Consider the following 19270-nt stretch of genomic DNA (forward strand, 5'->3'; position numbering starts at 1 on the left):
AGTTTGCAATTGAAAAGCCCACAAAAATGAAGTTATTGAGTAAGACAGTTTCAGCAAAGGAAGATGCGTATTTTATACGGTTTTTTTCAACCAAGAAGGAGAAGGCTGAGGCTTGTGTGACGAGAAGTCTGCTTGCTAATAACAAACAATTCTGAAGGGATTATTATTTTATTTTATATTTGTTTACACATATCACACCTTTAGTATATTTACAAATAACTCAAGGTGGCAAACATATCCATCACATGTTGTTCCTCCCCAACAACAATTACTCTGTGAGGTGAATTGGGATGAGAGACAGTGACTGGCCCAAGGTCACCCAGCTGGCTTTCATGACTAAGGTGAGATTTGAATTCTGGGCTCTTGCTTTCTAGCCTGGTGACTTCACCATTAGACCAAACTGGCTCCTTCTAGACTCAAAATCCTTCTATATCCGAAGTCCTTCTATATCCAAAACAATGTGCTTCTGGGTATGTGGGAATGTTTATACAGATGGACAAAATCTTGAGAGAGAACTCCAGAAAACTATCCAAAAGGAGCTTAAGGAACTGAAAATGGCAGAGAATATTCTGGAAAAGAGAATAGAGGACTCCATACCACAATGCAGGTCATCCTAAACTTACAATCATTTGCTTAGCGACCACTCAAAGTTAGAAGGGCACTGGAAAAAGTGATGTGCGACTGATTCTCAAAGTTATGACCGTCGCAGCAATCCTCATGGTCACATGACCAAAATTCAGTCGCTTTGTAACTGGGATGTATTTAGGATGGTTGCAGCATCCTGAGGTCATGTGATCACCGACCACGACCTTCCCAGCTGGCTTCCGACAAGCAAAGTCAATGGGGTGAAGCCGGATTCACTTAGTGATCATCTGATTAACTTAACAACAGCAGTGATTCCCTCAACAATTGTGGCCCAAAGGGTCCTAAAATAGAGTGAGACTGACTTAACAACCGTCTTGCTTAATATAGGAAATTCTGGTCCCATTTGTGGTTATAATTCAGGAACTATTTATATTTTGTCACAAATCACATTCCTTCAATGCTAACATCAAAAGTAAGCTGAAGCCCGCCAAAAGAGAGAAAAAGCTTTGACTTTTTACCTCACAAGTTCTTTCTTGGAAACCAGATGCAGAGAAACCCTTTATCAGTGAGCATAAACGGCCAACATTGTCCACTTATTAGTTGTGAATTTATATACTGCTTTAATCCAGGTCACTCTTAAGAGTGTACAAAATTAAAGCTGCAAACAATGCAGGAATAACAGGAGCACACACACTTACAGACCTTCAATATATGATTACGGTAAAAGGTATAATTCATATAATAGTCCTGGCACTGTCCTCTCCATACCACTGACGTTCCAAAAACTTTCCAGAACAGCCAAAATTTTGCAAGCCAGGAGAGTTTCATATGCAACTTGGTTTTTATGTGGTTTAAATGAAGTTCATCTAGGAATTATTTGTAGTTTTGGTCACTACCCAGATCTCCATAACCAGCCTAACAGGCTTTCCGAAGGATAAATAGAAACGAGCTAAAATGGGAGAAATCTCTTCCAATCTGTTGGAAACTACACTTGGGATCATCCCTGGAAAACTGAGATTAAATGCTTTCTTGGCAGCTTTTTCTTTTACTTAAACAGTTTGTGAAACACTGGTGGAAGCTCAAAAGAAACATTGCACAATTATTGAGTTATCCAAGCTGGGAGGTGAAATGCAACGTACCGTATTTATAAATTGTTTAGCACTTGATAAACATGTTTTTGTTAGGGTTTTGCAGAGGAATGGGTGCGAAAGGGAAAATCTTTTTTGGAAATATATGTATGAGCATGGCTTCTCTGGAAATACTGAAACCAAATATTTTTTCCCCAGAAATCCAGGTCAGATATACAGTAGAAGACATTCAAGGAAAAAACACAGCTGCTTTAAAAGTCCTTCCTGATGGATGGGTTACATGGGCTGTACACATCACGTTTGCCCTTGAATTTGAATCTCTGTTCAGATCTAGTTTACACAGCCATCAGAAATGACAGCTGAAATTCAGAATACAAAAATCAGAATTATGTCAAGCCAAGGATTCACAATACTGTACTGAAATTAACAATTATAATTAATAGGCTAAGCTCAGAACTGGAGTTGTTTAAGTTAAAACTAAAACAGCCATTTTCCTCTGGAGCCTATATATATCCTCATTGTGGAACAATTTGGCTGCAAATTCATAAATACCATTAGCTTTTCATGTTCCCCATTTGGCAACTATTGCTGTCTTACTAAGAAAGGTTGAATAGTCTCTGGCACACTGCAGTAACCTGAAAGTGTTAAAAAAAAAGAGCAGTAGTAACTGAAGCTAGAAAATGTGTATTTTTGCCAAAGGAAACAGTATGGGTAAATGAAATAAAAAATCCGAATTTGTCTACAGGAATAGACGATAAAACAGAGGAAGGGGTGGTGATGGAGAGATGAAACAAAGTTCCACAACCATTGTAATCTGTAATTTGTCAGCAAGGAAAGCCAGGCACTGAATATCCCATATAGGTAGAAAGTGACCAATAGCAGAGATGGATAGCAGCCACATTATGGATCATCTTGTCAAAAAGATCTATCCCCCAACACCTTGTATTGTGATCTGATGGCCAAAGCATTTTATGTCTGAAAACCTTTCAAAGTGCATTATTAATTAATCCTATTGCAATATTTTTGCTATGTAAGTTTCGGTTGCTCATATTACTAGTACAGCTTTTATTCCAACTGTTGTACTTTACTTAATTGGCATGGAAGTCTCTACAATTCCAAATAACAGCTGAATAGCAGTAACACATCAAGCTTATAGATATAATCAATAAAGGCTAGAGAGTATTCAGCAAAAGGAAATGTCATCTTGACACTTGACCAGTCTTCCCGTTCAGAAATTGTACATTAACAAAGCAATATACATGCCTTTATGTCCTGGGATTTGAAGAACTCGGCTATAAAGACCATAGCACAGGACTTTCTTCTGAACCCAAATGCTTGTTTTTTAATGAAGGTCTAAACAAAGATATCACATATGAGTGACCAAATTTAGGTAAACTTATCAGCAAAATAATCATAAGAATATGGATGGGGCTGTGCCTTTAATAACCATCTACTTTCCATCAAAACAATGGATGGAAACTAATCAAGGTGAGAAGCAACCTAGAACAAAGGAGACATTTCCTAACAGGGAGAACAATTAACCAGTGGAACAACTTGCTTCCAGAAGCTGTGAATGCTCCAACACTGGAAGTTTTTAAGAAGAGACTGGACAGCCATTTGTCTGAAATGGTATAGGGTTTCCTGCCTGAGCAGGGGTTGGACTAGAAGACCTCCAAGGTCCCTTACAGCTCTATTCTATTCTACTAACTTAACAACTGCAGTGTGATTCACTTAACAACTATGGCAAGAAAGGTGGCAAATTTGGGCAAAATTCACTTAACAAATGTCTCACTAGCTCTCTGGGCTAGTGGCTTTCTTGTAGACATTTCATTACCATACTAGATGATGATGATGATGATGATGTTAATAATAATAATAATATGGAAGGGACCTTGGAGGTCATCTAGTCCAACCCCCTGCTCAGGCAGGAAACCCTATACCATTTCAGACAAATGGCTGTCCAGTCTCTTCTTAAAAACTTCCAGTGTTGGAGCATCCACAACTTCTGGAGACAAGTTGTTCCACTGATTAATTTTTCTCACTGTCAGGAAGTTTCTCCTTAGTTCTAGGTTGCTTCTCTCCTTGATTAGTTTCTATCTGTTGGTTCTTGTCCTGCCTTCAGGCGCTTTGGAGAATAGCTTGACTCCCTCTTCTTTGGGGCAGCCCCTGAGATATTGGAAGACTTCTATCATGTCACCCCTTGTCCTTCTCTTCGTTAAACTACACATCAGGTAACATCACATCACATCAGGTCAAATATATCAGGTAAACTACACATCAGGTAACATCATCAGTGTTCCACCAATCCACTAAGATCAGAAAAGCACCAAGCTCAAAGAGTATCAAGCACCCAACAGTTCAACCCTGAACTACAAATATTCTCTTTTATCAGTACATTTCCAGTCATTGCGTGAACATTGCCCGAGTTCAAGATTTTACACTTTTTTGCATGCTGGGAAGCCAGTGGAAGTAAAATTCTATTGCAATCTCGAAGCCTCCGATGTGGAATGAGCCCTCACTGAATTCCACAAAACCCTCTTCCGATTATAAATATTCATGCCTCAAATTGTACACAGGGTAGTTCTTGACTTCCAACAGTTCATTTAGAGACCATTTAAAGTTACAACAGCACTGGGGAAAAATGATTTACGACCGTTTTTCACACTTACGAGTCTTGCAGCATCCCCATAGTCACGTGATCAAAATCCAGACACTTGGCAACTGACTCATATTTATGATGGTTGCAGTGTCCCGGGGACAAGTGATCCCTTTTTGCGACCATCTGACATGAAAAAGTTAATGGGGAAGCCAGATTCACTTAACAACCATATTACTAACTTAGCAACTGCAGTGTGATTCACTTAACAACTATGGCAAGAAAGGTGGCAAATTTGGGCAAAATTCACTTAACAAATGTCTCACTTAGCAATAGAAATTTTGGGCTCAGTTGTGGTCGTAAGTCGAGGACTGCCTGTACACGTTTTATCTGCATGACGTACTCCAACCCACAAACTCATTTTTTTCCAGTTTTGCTTTAACATGTGATTTGCCTTTAAAAAAAATAATGTAATTTATTTATTTGGATTTGAACTGGGAGTCAACAACTCAACTTTGTTCTTTTGCTCAAGACTGTAAAAACTATATCCAAAGATGTAGTTTGAGACTTTCTTGCACAATCAAAAGCGGGAGGAGAGCTACAGAAACCGACTAGTTGCGAGGCTGTGTGACCTTTCCATCGTTGGCATACTATTTTGCTGGTCCTTTGCCTTCTACTCATAATGTCAACGTGTCCAGATGATTTAAAAGCCCAAAATATCATGCAGCCTTAAAGAAGAATCTTCCCCATGGACCACCCAATGGCAGAAAAAATGAGATCCAGAACTTCTTGCAAGAAATGCCGCAGCTTCAACCCGCCCAGTAGGTCACCCAACCTCCAAGCACAGCTTATTTCACAATAGTCTTTGGGGTGGGAGGTCCCTTTTATGTGCCTTCAATTGCCTTCCTTGCAACTGGCCCCAGAGACTGACCACTTCCAGAACCAATACTGGCTCAAGAGTTCTTATTGTTGAAGTCCACAGGTTGTAAATTGGCTACAGTGGCCCGCCCTGATCAAGCCCGTGCTCAGAAATACAGAACAAGCCCAAAGCCTTGATGAAGAACAAACCTCTCAGATAGGGGAAAAATAGTATTGCAAACATATGAAGATAAATCCTTTGGGTAACAAGCTTAAACCAGAAGTGTTTTTGTTAGGAATATTAGGAGCTGAGTATGAGAAGGAGAATGAATATCTTAATATTGCATGTATTGACAGCAGCAGCAAAAATAGTATTTACCCAATACTGGAAAAATGAAAACTTAACCAACTGAAGAGATTCTAATCAAGAAAATTTTAGAGCGTGCAGAAATGGATAGATTAACCTTAGAGATTAAAGAGAAATAGGATTCAATTTATTTTAAAACATGGGATAAATTTTACCAATGGTTAGGAAAACGAACTAGCAAGAGATGAATGCAATATGTTATTCTGAATATATATTAGTAAGGAGAATGATATGTATTGACCAACTGATACAGTTTATGATTATTGTTTAGCATATACATTATAGCTATTTACTATTATATTAATCAGTGTTAACTGAACATATGTACCCGGACAATAGTCTGTTTGCTAAAGCTTGAAAATGTTACTGGGGGGGCAACCCCAATGTTGTTCCCAACCCCGTCCCTATCCCAATCACGATCCTAACCCCACCCTGAACCTTAATCCCTACCCTGGTCCTACCTCTTCCCCAGCCTTATAAAATTCAATAAAAACTTTTATTTAAAAAAAGAGTTCTTAATGTTGAAGTCCACAGGTTGTAAAGTGGCTACAGTGGCCCGCCCTGATCAAGCCCGTGCTCAGAAATACAGAACAAGCCCAAAGCCTTGATGAAGAACAAACCTCTCAGATAGGGAAAACAAAAGTATTGCAAACATATGAAGATAAATTCTTTGGGTAACAAGCTGCCTACTTGCAAAGCCATGATAGCCAATAAATCCTGCCTTTACCACCAACGAAACTATGCTTGAAAGAAACCAGAGTCTGCTCTTTCTACCTTCTGCATTTCATTACGTTTGATTAATGTAAAACTCCCAAAGGCATAGAATCAGTCACCCCATAATTTCCCCAGTTTCCTTTTTCTCTTTCGAACCACTTCCCGTTGAAATTTATAGCTGGTTTCATCTGCCCACCGACCAAAAGACAAACCATGTTTTCATAGCTTAAGGATCAGTGCTTGTTTTCCACACTGAGTCTCAGTGTCTTCAAATAAAATTAGCAATCTCCTGCCTGAATCCCTTGAAGATTTGCTGTCAATCATCCCAACATCTCCATCTCTGATTGACAAAAAGATTGGATTCACATGATATTAAGATTCATGCAGACAACTAAATACATTTTTGGAGTCCTTGGTAGTCTCTGAGCTTGGTAGTTTTCTTTCATTACCTAACTAGGTAACGTCATCAGTGCAATGATCAGGAACACTGATGATGTTTCCTAAATTGGTAATGAAATATCTATAAGAAAATCACCAAGCTCAGAGAGCATCAAGGGCCTCACGGTTCAGCTCTGAGCTACAAACATTCTTTTCATTCACTAAACCACAGGTCTGCAACCCGCGGCTCTGGAGCCACATGCGGCTCTTTCAGCCGTCTCCTGCGGCTCCCAGTCCTCTGCCATGTGCAGTCCAAAAAAAAAGTGGGACTAAAAGTGGGACTAAAAAAGTTCAACCAATCAATTCAAATATGCAAGGTAGGTGCATATCTCGCCTTGTCTCCACTCTTCAGTCAAACCCTGTTCTGCACATGCGCACATGTACGCGCATGCGCACACATTTTTTGCGGCTCCCAGTTTTTCCTTTTGTGAGGGAACTGGTTCCGAGTGGCTCTTTCACTGTTTCAGGTTGCTGAGCCCTGCACTAAACACATTATGTGCTAAAATTAAAAAAAAATCACACAAGGACTCAATATATCATGTGAAACCAGCATGACAGTTTTCAAGATTCCTAATTTACACCATCCAATGAAAATATATCTTTAACGCCGAATAAGACCATGAATATTGGATTGCATCACTTTGCCATAAGATTAAATAGTGGGAAGAATATTTATTTTTGACAATTCTGTGTCCGTTCCAGACCATAGCAGAGAGAAGAGAAGGTTGGACAGAGAACTAAGGAAGTCTGCCATTCTGGTTTTGCATACTGGACAGGCTGGCTCGAATTTCATGGATCAGCTTCTGCATCTTGTGTAACATGTCAGAACTGAGAACTCTTTGAAAATATATCAAGCAGGTTTTGGCCTCCTTTTCCAAAGAGCTCCATGCAACCATTGGTGAGGAACCTTAAAATGTCCCTCTTGAGCCAGGACACGGGTTCCCTACACTATTTCAGAAGTTCTCTGCCTTCACTAGGAATTCTTGCATTGACTTTCTCTAACTAAGTCTTTGGCAAACACAGCTGAAATATTTACCTGTGTCTTCCTGATCCTACTTGTCCATTTTGATCCTCCATTGCAGCAGGAATATATGGGAGAGACTGGACCAGTAGTGATATTTTAGGATCCAGGGGTTGGGAACTTCTGGGAGGTGTTCCACTTGTTCTTCAACCACAATTCCCAGTAGCCCCACCCAGCATGACCATCAGAAATGTAGCAATCTGCAGTCTATCTACATCTGACACACTTCCCCATCTCCAGTCTACTCCTTCTATCTAGCTCCTCTAGTTTAGAATAATCTTAAAGGAAGGAAGCTTCCTTCTTTGTGACCCCAAAAGCCTCCTCTGATCCATAATATTGAAAATTCAGGGTACAATGTCTCACCATGTTGAAGCAGAAAACACATTACCATAGGCTTGAAAGAGCGAGCTGCAAGGCGTGCCCAAAATTAAATATATTTTGCTACATATCTGTGTTAAAAGATTTTATAACCAGCTGTGGGTTTTTTTTACGTGTTCCTCCTTCTACCCCAGCACTTTCCTTTTCTTGGGAAGAAAGATGACACAGCCTGTTTATAAACTTCCCACTTCTTAAGAAAGAGCTACCCTCTTTTGAGTTCAGCCAGGCCTCTCAGAATGTGCCAAGCAGATCATATGACTTATTATCACTGCTCTGTTTTTTTTAGCTTTTTAGTTAATTCTGATTTTATTCTGTTGCTCTAACAGTAAGACTGTCCCAAGTTGAGAAATTAGTTCATAAATGCACTTTATTACAAATGCTTCTTGGGTCATATGTAGCTTTGAGAAGTTAACGTTTATCTGTTGTAAGTAGGCTGGAGTACAGAAGCAGATAATAAAATACACTAAAAAGCATTTCATTTGAGCTCCCTTTCCTTCGGTGCATTGAAAGGCTGGCTTTGACTGCTCTACATAAATGAATTTGTTTAGATTATGTGTATTTTGTCTTCCACAGAAAGATCCATTGACCTGGTCCTAGCTAGTTGCTAGTTATAATCATCCCTTTATGAATTGCTAAAGTTGTATTGATTATTTTGGATTAAAATCCCTTGGAATTTTTCATCCATGTAAGTAGGCATTGCTTAGAATAATTATATGAACTCAAAAGCATGGCATTTTACTCATAATGCCTTGTTGAATCTTCTTGGGAATATGCAGATCTCATTCACACAAATGTCACTGTCACCCACATTGTTTATTTTCCAGTGGTAAGCTACATTTGTATAACAATTTACTTTTGGAGGAGCTCTTTACAGCCTTTGCTGCCTGTCCCATAACAATTTATTAGAAAACACTATGCTTGGGATATGACAGGGGTCCCCAAGCCCCGGTCCATGGACCGGCACCAGGCTGTGGCATGCCAGAAACCGCAAACAAGCAAAGCCCCATCCGTGGGATGTAGGCAAGCAGCACACAAAACCATGCCCCCTCCGGTCCACGGAAAAACCTCTCTCCATAGAACCGGTCCCTCGTGCCCAAAAGGTTGGGGACCTTTGGGATATGAGATGAAGCCAAATAAACCCCATTAGAGCCACTTACTTGGGATGCCTACTTATATTCTTGTCACTGAACAAGTATAGACGTATCTAAAGAGCTATTTGATTCAAACTGTCCTCTTCAATGTATTATGTGATTCCTTGAATGAAATCACTCCTCTTTTCTTTCTTCATCTTTTTTTTTAACATTAGTTCACTGGTACTTTATGGCTTCCCACCCAAGAGATGTGAGTAAAATTATTTCTACAGTTATTCAACATGAAACAACTGTAGGTTAACACAAACTATCAAGTCCTTATTGTTTCCTCAGCCCTGGTTTGAATAAAGCACAATTCACCCAACAAAGAGAATCAAAATCTAACCAAATTTTCTATAGCTTAGTCCAAAAATAGCCTGAGATTCCTCCCCTTCTCTTTCTGCCTTGCATGCATATCTCTTATTGAAAATCTAAAGTCCACGGAGGCCGTTTTCTTCAACTTTCAACAAATGTCCTATGTACATTGGTCAACAGAGAAGAAGATGAAGCTTCACCATTAGAACTTCCAGGATACCTGGTCATCTGAGATAGCTTTGGCATAGATATAGTCTCCTTGATGTAAATGCTTTCTGCGGAGGAAGTCCACAAGTTAATCCATGGTTTCCTTAAGTACAGGTAGTCCTCGACTTAAAACAGTTCATTTAGCGACCGTGATAATGGCACTGAAAAAAAGTGACTTCTGATTGTTTTTCACATTTATGACCATTGCAGCATCCCCACGATCATGACTTGGGTTTGTCTAGTCTAAAAAAAAGAAGAAATAGGGGTGACATGATAGCAGTATTCCAGTATTGGAGAGGCTGCCAATAAAAAAAAAAGGGGGGGGGGTCAAACTATTCTCCAAAGCACCAGAGGGCAGGACAAGAAACAATGGTTGGAAACTGACCAAAGAGAGAAGCAACCTGGAATTAAGAAGAAACCTCCTAGCAGTGAGGACAATTAACCAGTGGAACAGCTTGCCTCCAGAAATTGTGGGTACCCCATCACTAGAGATTTTTAAGAAGAGGCTAGACAGTCACTTGTCTGAGATGGTATAGGTCCTCCTGCTTGAGCAGGGGGCTGGACTAGAAGACCTCCAAGGTCTTCTATCTCTATCTCTATCCTATTCTATTCTATCAAAATTCAGATGCTTGGCAACTGGTTCATATTTATGACGGTTGCGGTGTTCCAGGGTCCCCTTTTGCAACCTTCTGACAAAGAAAGGCAATGGGGAACCAGATTCCCTCAACAACCTTGATACTAACTTAACAAGTGCAGTGACTGACTCAACAACCGTGGCAAGCAAGGTTGTAAAATGGGGCAAAGCTGACTTAAAAACAGAAATTTTGGGCTCAATTGTGGTCGTAGGTTGAGGACTACCTGTACAGGTCATTGAATTTACTGAACTGGCTGAGTACCCACTGGAAGGATTAACCCAACCAACTGAGTCAAAAGCCAAGTCTAAACTGTTTTCTGAATCCAGCCAACAATGAAATATTTTACTTGTCTTCACCAAACATTAAAGGTAAAGGTTCCCCTGCACATGCGTGCTAGTCGTTTCCGACTCTAGGGGCCGGTGCTCATCTCCGTTTCAAAGCCGAAGAGCCAGCGCTTGTCCGAGGACGTCTCCGTGGTCATGTGGCCGGCATGACTAGACGCCAAAGGCGCATGGAGCGCTGTTACCTTCCCACCGTAGTGGTCCCTATTTTTCTACTTGCATTTTTACGTGCTTTCGAACTACTAGGTTGGCAGAAGCTGGGACGAGTAACAGGCGCTCACTCTGGATTCGACCTGCCAGACTACCGACCATCTGATTGAAAAGCTCAGCGTCCTAACCCACTGAGCCACCGCGTCCCTAACGTCACCAAACCGCGTCACCAAACGTTCTGTGGCTGTTAAAACCATAGGAGGGGTTCAATTGACTAATCTACACCTCTGGGTGAACTTCCTGTGGAGAACATTAACCTGTAAAGTCAAGACAACAGAAGAAAAAGAATGTGTTCCTTCTTTCCTAGCTGCTCTCTTTTGATACGATGCAAGCACAGAAGCAAAACGGAAAATGTTATTGTGGTATTGTGGTTAGAATTTAGCCCAAAGTTATTCACCATATCATTGCAAAGATAAAGGGAAGAACTATCAACATCACCTCTGCCTCTTAGGAAAAAGGTGGGCCACAAAAGCAATAAATACATAAATAAGACAATTTTGTTCTTGTAAGACCTAAGATGTTTTAGCTTTCACGCATGAGCAGAAACTGTCAAGCTGAAATGGTGCCATTCTGCATAAAAGACAAATGGCCCAGATTTCACTTGTCTAGGTTTATTTGGCTCATTAAACAAGCCTAACATAAACAAAATATATTTCTGGTTTATTGGACAGTGGGTTTATAATACTTAAGGAAAAGCCAGTATCCTGGTTAATGAGAAATGAAATTTTGAATTTATCTGTGACTCCTTTCTTACATTCTAAGTAGGATATGTACTGTATGTGTATTTCTGCGTGCATGTGTATGTTTCCCATTCATTTCTATACTTATGTTCTCAATTAACAGGCCAGCTCCCAGGGGTTAACAACAGAACAATAATAAACATCAAAGCTAAAAAAAAACTATCCAGACTAAACTACACTAATCATAAAGCCATCCAAACCATAAACAAAGAAAACATTACAGCAAAAAAAGTCAACAGAAAAGCAACCAAGATGTGCGACGAGAAATGCAATTTAAAAAGCAGACACATCTCCAATGCCAGCAATCAAAAAACAGAGAGCAAATAGGCATGGCTTCTATGATGGGAAAGCTAATGAATCAAAATAACATTTTGAGAATGTTCCTAAAGCTTAACAAACTACCCAAGAAACGGAATCTCAAATGTTGGATAACGTCGCTGAAAAGGCCCTATCCTAAGAAATTGCCCACAGTCAATTTTCCAGGGAGATCCTCAAAGAAAGTTTTTGCAGATGATAGCAATAGCAACAGCACTTAGATTTATACACAGCTCCACAGGGCTTTACAACCCTCTCTAAGCGGCTTATAAAATCAGCATATTGCTCCCGACAATTTGGGTTCTCATTTTTTTACCAACCCCAGAAGGATGGAAGGCAGAGTCAATTTTGAGCCGGTGAGAACGACAGTTGGCAGAATTAGCCTGCAATATTGCATTCTAACCACGGTGGTGGCGTAGTGGTTCAATGATGGCTAGATGACCAACCACGATAGTGGTGGAAAGCTGATCACATATGGAGATAGCCTTTCCTTTAAGTAGGAGGCACATGAGCCACAGAGGGATTTATAAGTGTGTCTTGAGTTTGGCAAACAAGGACACTGAAATCTCAAAAAGGAATTATATATGCCTATAATTCCAACTTGATACCCTCAACACGGCCACCTAATGAGAAGGAAGGACTCGCTGGAGAAGAGCCTAATGCTGGGAAAAATTGAGGGCAAGAGAAGAAGGGGACGACAGAGAAGGAGGTGGCTGGATGGAGTCACTGAAGCAGTAGGCGTGAGCTTAAATGGACTCCAGAAGATGGTAGAGGACAGGAAGGCCTGGAGGAACATTGTCCATAGGGTCGCGATGGGTCGGACACGACTTCGCAGCTAACAACAACAACAACCCTCAACACACGCCTAGTTGTCACATTCTGAACCAGTTACAATCTCCATGTGTCCCATCAAGGACCGCCCTATGGACAAGTGCAATAATTTAAGCCAGAGTTAAGCAATTGGCAGGTATCGGCAGCAGCCACTTCAGTTCTCATTCAGAAGGAGTGCAGATGTTAACCTCTGGAAATGTTAGTTATACAAGCAGCACATGGTTCATTCTTGAACCCATTGTTCTCAGGAAGAGGAGGATTCTTAAACAGTCAAAAACTGAAGTCTCACAAATTATTGCAAAGACTCAGGAAAGTGAGCCTTTTGTTCTTTCCTCAGTTTCCTACATACACCCATGGTTTGTTTGTTTTTTTAAATCATTCAGGCTTAGTCCTGAATTAAAATAAAACACAACCAATTGTAGAGATTCATAAAAAAAATAAACATCAACCTGAATCACTGGATCACTTCCCAACTTCATAAAGACCTGATATAGCGTGGGCTTAACTCCAGACTTTCACAGACCACAGCAATAAAACAAACAAACAAACACGCAGTTTGTTCAGTTTCCCATCCGAGTGTTAAACTTGGTCCGATTCATTTAAATTACCCAACAAAAGAACACTTTTAAAACTTTGTAGAACCCATTCTAAGACTCAAGCCTCATCAGCAAGAAGCCACTGGATAAAAATGAACGTGCTCCTCAACCTCCAGATGTTCCTGAAGCACAACTCCCTCCCCAGTGGCCAGGCTGAATAGGCACGGTGGCTTAGCAGTATCCAAGGGCCACAAGTTGTGCATCCAAACATGTTTTCTGCAGATCGAGAGAGTCACCCTTCTTTGAATTATGTGCAAAGGCCAGACGGCTTTAGCAATTTGAACACTGACCTGTTGCCAATGCTGCTGTGACAGGAGACAGCCCTTTCTTGTGCCTTCTCCCCAAGTTGTCACACGGTGACAAGTCAAACTTCACAACAATCAGGAAAAGCTAAGGCTTGAGGCACTCAGCGGTCTAGCACGTGCTTCTCATACAGAAGGTCCCTGTTTCTTCAGCATTTCAGGCCATGTCGCCTGCGTTCAGCAAAGCTCCAGAGACTTGAGCCTCTTCTTGGGGGACTGTTTGAAAGTCTGTCAAGGAAAGATTAAGGGGAGACCAGGAGAAGCTTTGCATCCAGATGGATCAAAGCTTCCAGGTAGTGTGGTGGGGGTGGGGTGGGGAGAGAAGAGAAGTGGGCTTAAACTCATCCTAAAACAGACTTCGATGTTCCTTACTGGAGTCCACCAAGAAGCCAGAACAGAAGAAAAGAGATGATGCTCAAGCAACCTTCCTGTTAGGGTCAGAGCAACGCCAAGCCAGCTTGGTTTGTTCCGTCCATCCGCCCAGAGAAAGCCAGCTCAAGCTCATCGTGCCCACAGCCAAACACAAACTATCCAACCTTTTGCCTCTCGGGAGGGCACGAAAAGCGCCCATGCCAGCTCCTCTGCCCACCTCCATTTCTCCGGTGGCTTCCCGACAGCCACCCAGACACAAAGAAAGGAACAAAAGGGAGGCAGAGCTCAGCTACAAGTTGGAACACATTTGGAGACGCCACAAAACTGCCGCCGCCGCCGCCGCCGGGCGCAAATGCGCCCTGGGAACCAGGCGGCTGCGGAGGAGCCCGGCAGACAAGGAGCCCAGAGCCTTTCCCGCGGCTGGCACATCCCAACCCGGGATGGTCTCCAGCCCGGATGGACCCGACCAGCCGAATCCCCCGGTCAGCATCAGGCCGAGAGCGCCGAGGGGCAGGCAAGCAAGGCAGACCCTCCTGGGACGAAGGAGGCAGGTCAGCGCGGGCATCGCGCCCCACTCGGGGAGCCCGCGCCGAGCCGCCGAGCCAAAGAGGAGCCAAGGCGCCCCGAAAAGCCGCTCCCAACCGGGCAGGCTGCAGAGGACGGCCCCCAGCCTTCCGAGCACCGGACTCGGAGGAGCCCACCCCCCCCCCACGACCCCCCACCCCAGCCCGGCAGAGCCGCACAAGCCGAGCTCCGGCGCAGCCAACTTACCCTTCTGGCCACCAGCCATCCTCCGCGCGGCTCGGGGAGGAAGCCGAGGGGTGGTGGTGGTCGCCGCCGCCGCCGCCGCCGCCGCCAACCGGGCAGCGGTCGGCTTGTAAAACCCAAGCGGGGCTGGCGAGGCGAGGGCGGCGGGAGAGGCGGGGAGCTCGTCGTCGCCCGCCGCGGCGCTTCTCTGCTGCAAAGGAGAGTCCGGAGCCTGCAGCTCGGCCGGCCCGGCGAGCTCGGCTCTGCAGCGGCGGCCAAGTCAGCCGAGGGACCCGGCGGGGAGGAGGAGGAGGAGGAGCGCGGCGCAACGGGCTGCCGCGGCCGCTGCAACTTCGCCTGGCGGGCGAGCGAGGAGGAGAAAGGCGAGCGCGCGGCTGGGGCGTCGGGAACGGTCCGCCCCTACCTTGGCCACGCTTGCGCACAGAGGGAGCAGCAGCCCCCGGCTCGGCCGCGCTGGGCAGGCCAGGGGGCGGCCGCGCTCGGCTCGGGCTGCCGGCCGGTGGGCCGCTGCTTCTGGCGGGCCGGCTTAGCCTTGGGCTCCGCCGCCGGATCGAGGAGGCGCGTGGCTGGCGAAGCCCGGCTCGGACCGAGGGGTGGGCGGGGGGGAGGAAAGCGGGCTTCGCTTAGGCTTCTTTCCCCACGTTGCTCCCTCGGGGGTTTTGGGCTGGCCAAATCGGCTTCGGATTTTTTATTTCTTTATTTTAATTCCATTTATATCCCGCCCTTCTCCGAAGACTCAAGGCGGCTTACAAGCTTAGCAGTAGCCTTCATTCTATGGATATGCCTGCTTGTTAGGGCTTTCACACACACACCCCCAAAGCGGCATTATTACAAAGTCAGCTTAATTGCCCCCAACAATCTGGGTCCTCATTTTACCTACCTCGGAAGGATGGAAGGCTGAGTCAACCTTGAGCCTGGTGGGACTCGAACCTGCGCTAATTGAAGGCAGCTGGTGTTACTTAAGGAGGCATCAGCCCACTGCTCCACCAAGGCTTTGGGCTTGGGGTGGGGAATAAACGAGGCCCGGAGCTTTTGGCATTACAGGCGAAGATTTCCCCTTCTGGTGAAAGTGTTTAGGTGCGGCGTACCGTGGGAATGCAACAGTTGTGTTGGGGAGGGTGGGTGGGATTTTTTTTTCTTCCCCTCCGAGGTCACAGGTGTCCGGCTGAACCCGGGCGGCTGCTTTGTGGGAAAGGAAAGGAAAGGAAGCCGAGTTTTTTTTTTCTTTTCAGGAAGACAGCTGGAAGTTTGCGTTCCTTCGCAAGTTTTGGAAGGGTAGCGACGAGGGTGGGTGCAAAACGGACACGCAAACACGCCCCGTGCTAAAGAGAGAGAGAGGCCCAGAAGGTGTTTCAGTCAATTCCTGAATCCAGCCAATTTGGAGGAGCAAAAATTGGCAGACAAGGAAAGACGGGGGTGTTAAAAGTTTATAAAGGAGGAAGGGCAGACAGTGTTATCTGTTGACACCTCTCTGGTCACCTGGCCTGTCTCACTTGAGCCTTTTTAAACAACTCTCAACCCTTTGAGGGAAACCTGATCTAGAGAGAGAACAGAGAGAGAGAGAGAGCACTATGGATTGCAGGAGTGTTGCATTATTATAGGTAAAGGTAAAGGTTCCCCCGCACATGTGTGCCAGTCGTTTCCAACTCTAGGGGGCGGTGCTCATCTCCGTTTCAAAGCCAAAGAGCCTGCGCTTGTCCGAGGACATTCCATGGTCATGTGGCTGGCATGACTAGACGCCAAAGGCGCACGGAACGCTGTTACCTTCCCACCGTAGTGGTCCCTATTTTTCTACTTGCATTTTTACGTGCTTTCGAACTGCTAGGTTGGCAGAAGCTGGGACAAGTAACAGGTGCTCACTCTGTTATGCAGCACTCGGGATTCGACCCGCCAAACTGCCGACCTTCTGATCGACAAGCTCAGCGTCCTAACCCACTGAGCCACCACGTCCCTTTGCATTATTATAGAAGGTTATATATAATACCTGTCTGGAAAACCCCTCCTAGTATCTTTGTCCCCAACAAAAGGTGACTTTCTCACCTTACTTCAATCTCTAGAATACTTTAGCCCTTCTCTGTATCCTTGTTTGATAGTTTTGTTTTTTCATACAGAGGCCATTTAAGTTCCATTATGGCAACTGAAAAGCTGGTATGCAGTTATGCCCTAGTACACGCTGGCTGAGGAATTCTGGGAGTTGAAGTCCATGAGTCGTAAAAGGGCCGAGTTTGAAGACCCCTGCCCTAATATTTCCCTTTGTTCAATTGCAGTTGGCCTTTATCAACGACCACTCGGGACCAACCAAATTTATAACGATGCTGAATGGGTGGTCCTTACGACCAGACTTCATGTTCATCTCAGCATCCCAGGATTACCGTATCATTTGCAACCTTCCCTGCCAGCTTCCCATAAGCAAAATCAATGGGGAAGCCAGCAGGAAGTCAGAAGTTGAAATCATTTGAGGTCCTCCTTAACTACCTGCCCAGTTCTTCTTTAACAACAGCAATCAAAACTGCTGTCACTAAGCGTCATTGTCATGTGGATTTTTGTGTGTGTGTGTGACTTGCAGACATGTTGCTTAACTAAACAGCATTTCTGGTCTCAATTAGCGTCATTAAGCGAGTATGTCTACAAGCAGTGAATCTCCCACTGGACTCGAGGGAGTATCCATAGCATTCATTTTCCCCATAACAGTAGCTGAGTGGGCTAGGGCAAGCCCCAAATCACCTAGCTAGCTTCTGTGGCTGGGGGTGGACTTGAATCTGGGTTTCCCTGGTGCCACCGACAGCCCTTCGCCGACACACACCACTGGTTATCTTTAGCACAATGGGCAAGAATGGGATTTGGACTGTGGAAAACAAAAATACTGGCTATTGTTCTTCTATGCAAGGTTTAAGCCCAGGTGAACTAAATCAGGCCTCATGGACAAAGTATTGAACCAAAGTCTCTGCTATGCTTAATTTTGCAGTTTGCAATTGTACTTTACTTCATATGATTTTGCTAAGCTTAGGTCAGGCCGCTGCTACGAAACATGATGAGAAAGTATCTTGGCCCAACAGCCAAACCAGAATCGGCTTCAGTGGGAGAGGTTTTAAAGAGTGGGCTAGAGGGGAACAAATTCCCAGCTCTCTGAGAAATGGTTCTAGCTCGCCTTTGCGATAATCATTTTACGATGTGGCAAATCTCCCATATTCAGGAGGCATTTAAAGATTCAGGCTGTTGCTCAGGGGATTAATATTGTAAACACTTGCAACATTCAGCTGCCATGTCAGCATGCATTTATTGCCAAATGAAGGGGTGGGGGAAATGCAGCACTCACAAAATTTGCATCATCTTTAGCCAAAAGATCTAGCTTGCTATGCTGTCTTGAACTCAAGTAAAAAGAAACAGTTTTGAAATAAATGTTTTGAAATAAATGTACATCGGCACATGCATCAGTGTTGATAGTATTATTTGGTAATATGGTAATACAGGAACTTTGCAAGACACAGCTCAGAAATTTGTATGGTACAGTAGGGGGATTCCTGCACAAGTAGAACAAGAACTTTAGGAGAGAATGATCGGTTTCTTAGTCAAATTCAGCATCATGCAGCCACAAGCAAAAGAACAAAGTCAAATTATTGTCTTACACTTTTAAGACAGCTGATTTCAACAAACGTAGACCTTGGGAAGGATTCCATGGATAGAAATTTTGAGGTGAAAACAATTCAAGAAGCTTGGGAAACTCTGAAAAATGAGATTATAAAAGCCCAATCCGGCACAATACCAGTGAAAAATAAAAATAAGAGAGACCCCAAAAGAAACAAGAATAAATAACTCCCTGATAAACTGAAGGACAAAAAGGACAAGTAAAAAAAGGTGGAAAAGCAGGCTTCTAACAAGCAGTCAATGGGGGAAGCTGAATTCATTCAATGACCGCATGTGTCATTTAACTGCAGTGATTCATTTAACAACTGTAGCAAAAATAAGTCATAAAATTGGGCTCAACTCATTTAATAACCAACTTGCTTAGCAACAGATCCCAATGTTGGTCATAAATCAAAGGTTACCTGTATTTTATTTTACTGAGGCTATTTCAGCCACTCCGCCCCATACCTAACTGCATATCCCCAGTTTTATCAAAAACAACCTGGTCAGTTTCTCAAAGAAGCAAATGCAGCATATTCTTGCCTGAACTGAAGTCCTCCTGAAATAAATAGGGCAATCCTAAGCAACTATGGCTACATGTCAGCTGCACGCTTTTCCTTCTTTGGTTGAGTTCACAGACATGCTAAGTCACAATGTAATTTGATTGTGATTAGAGTTATGATTTACAGTTAAATTTTTATCCAAAATATCATGAGACCTCCAAATTTGCAGGTTGTTGCACAGAGCAAAGTTAAATCAAGTTTCACCAATTGCCAAGCTTTATTTGTGCAAGCTAGTCAACTTCATAAAACGTTGGAAATCCCTGCCACCAGTTGCTG

At 43.5% G+C, this 19270-nt stretch overlaps 1 protein-coding gene across 2 annotated transcripts in view; it reads right to left on the reverse strand.

Moving 5' to 3' along the window:
* The window catches only part of ST3GAL4 (ST3 beta-galactoside alpha-2,3-sialyltransferase 4), a 115778-nt gene extending 100515 nt beyond the window's left edge, over positions 1-15263 (reverse strand). Inside the window, exon 1 of one of the 2 annotated variants that reach the window (XM_081333667.1) lies at positions 14811-15263. The gene's annotated coding sequence lies outside the window, so the exon portion shown is untranslated. The remainder of the gene's footprint in view (positions 1-14810) is intronic. The other variant, XM_081333658.1, reaches the window with a different exon arrangement.
* Between the last annotated feature and the right edge of the window lie 4007 nt (positions 15264-19270).

Source organism: Vipera berus, assembly GCF_964194415.1.
Source record: "Vipera berus genome assembly, chromosome: 8".
NCBI classification, from domain to species: domain Eukaryota; kingdom Metazoa; phylum Chordata; class Lepidosauria; order Squamata; family Viperidae; genus Vipera; species Vipera berus.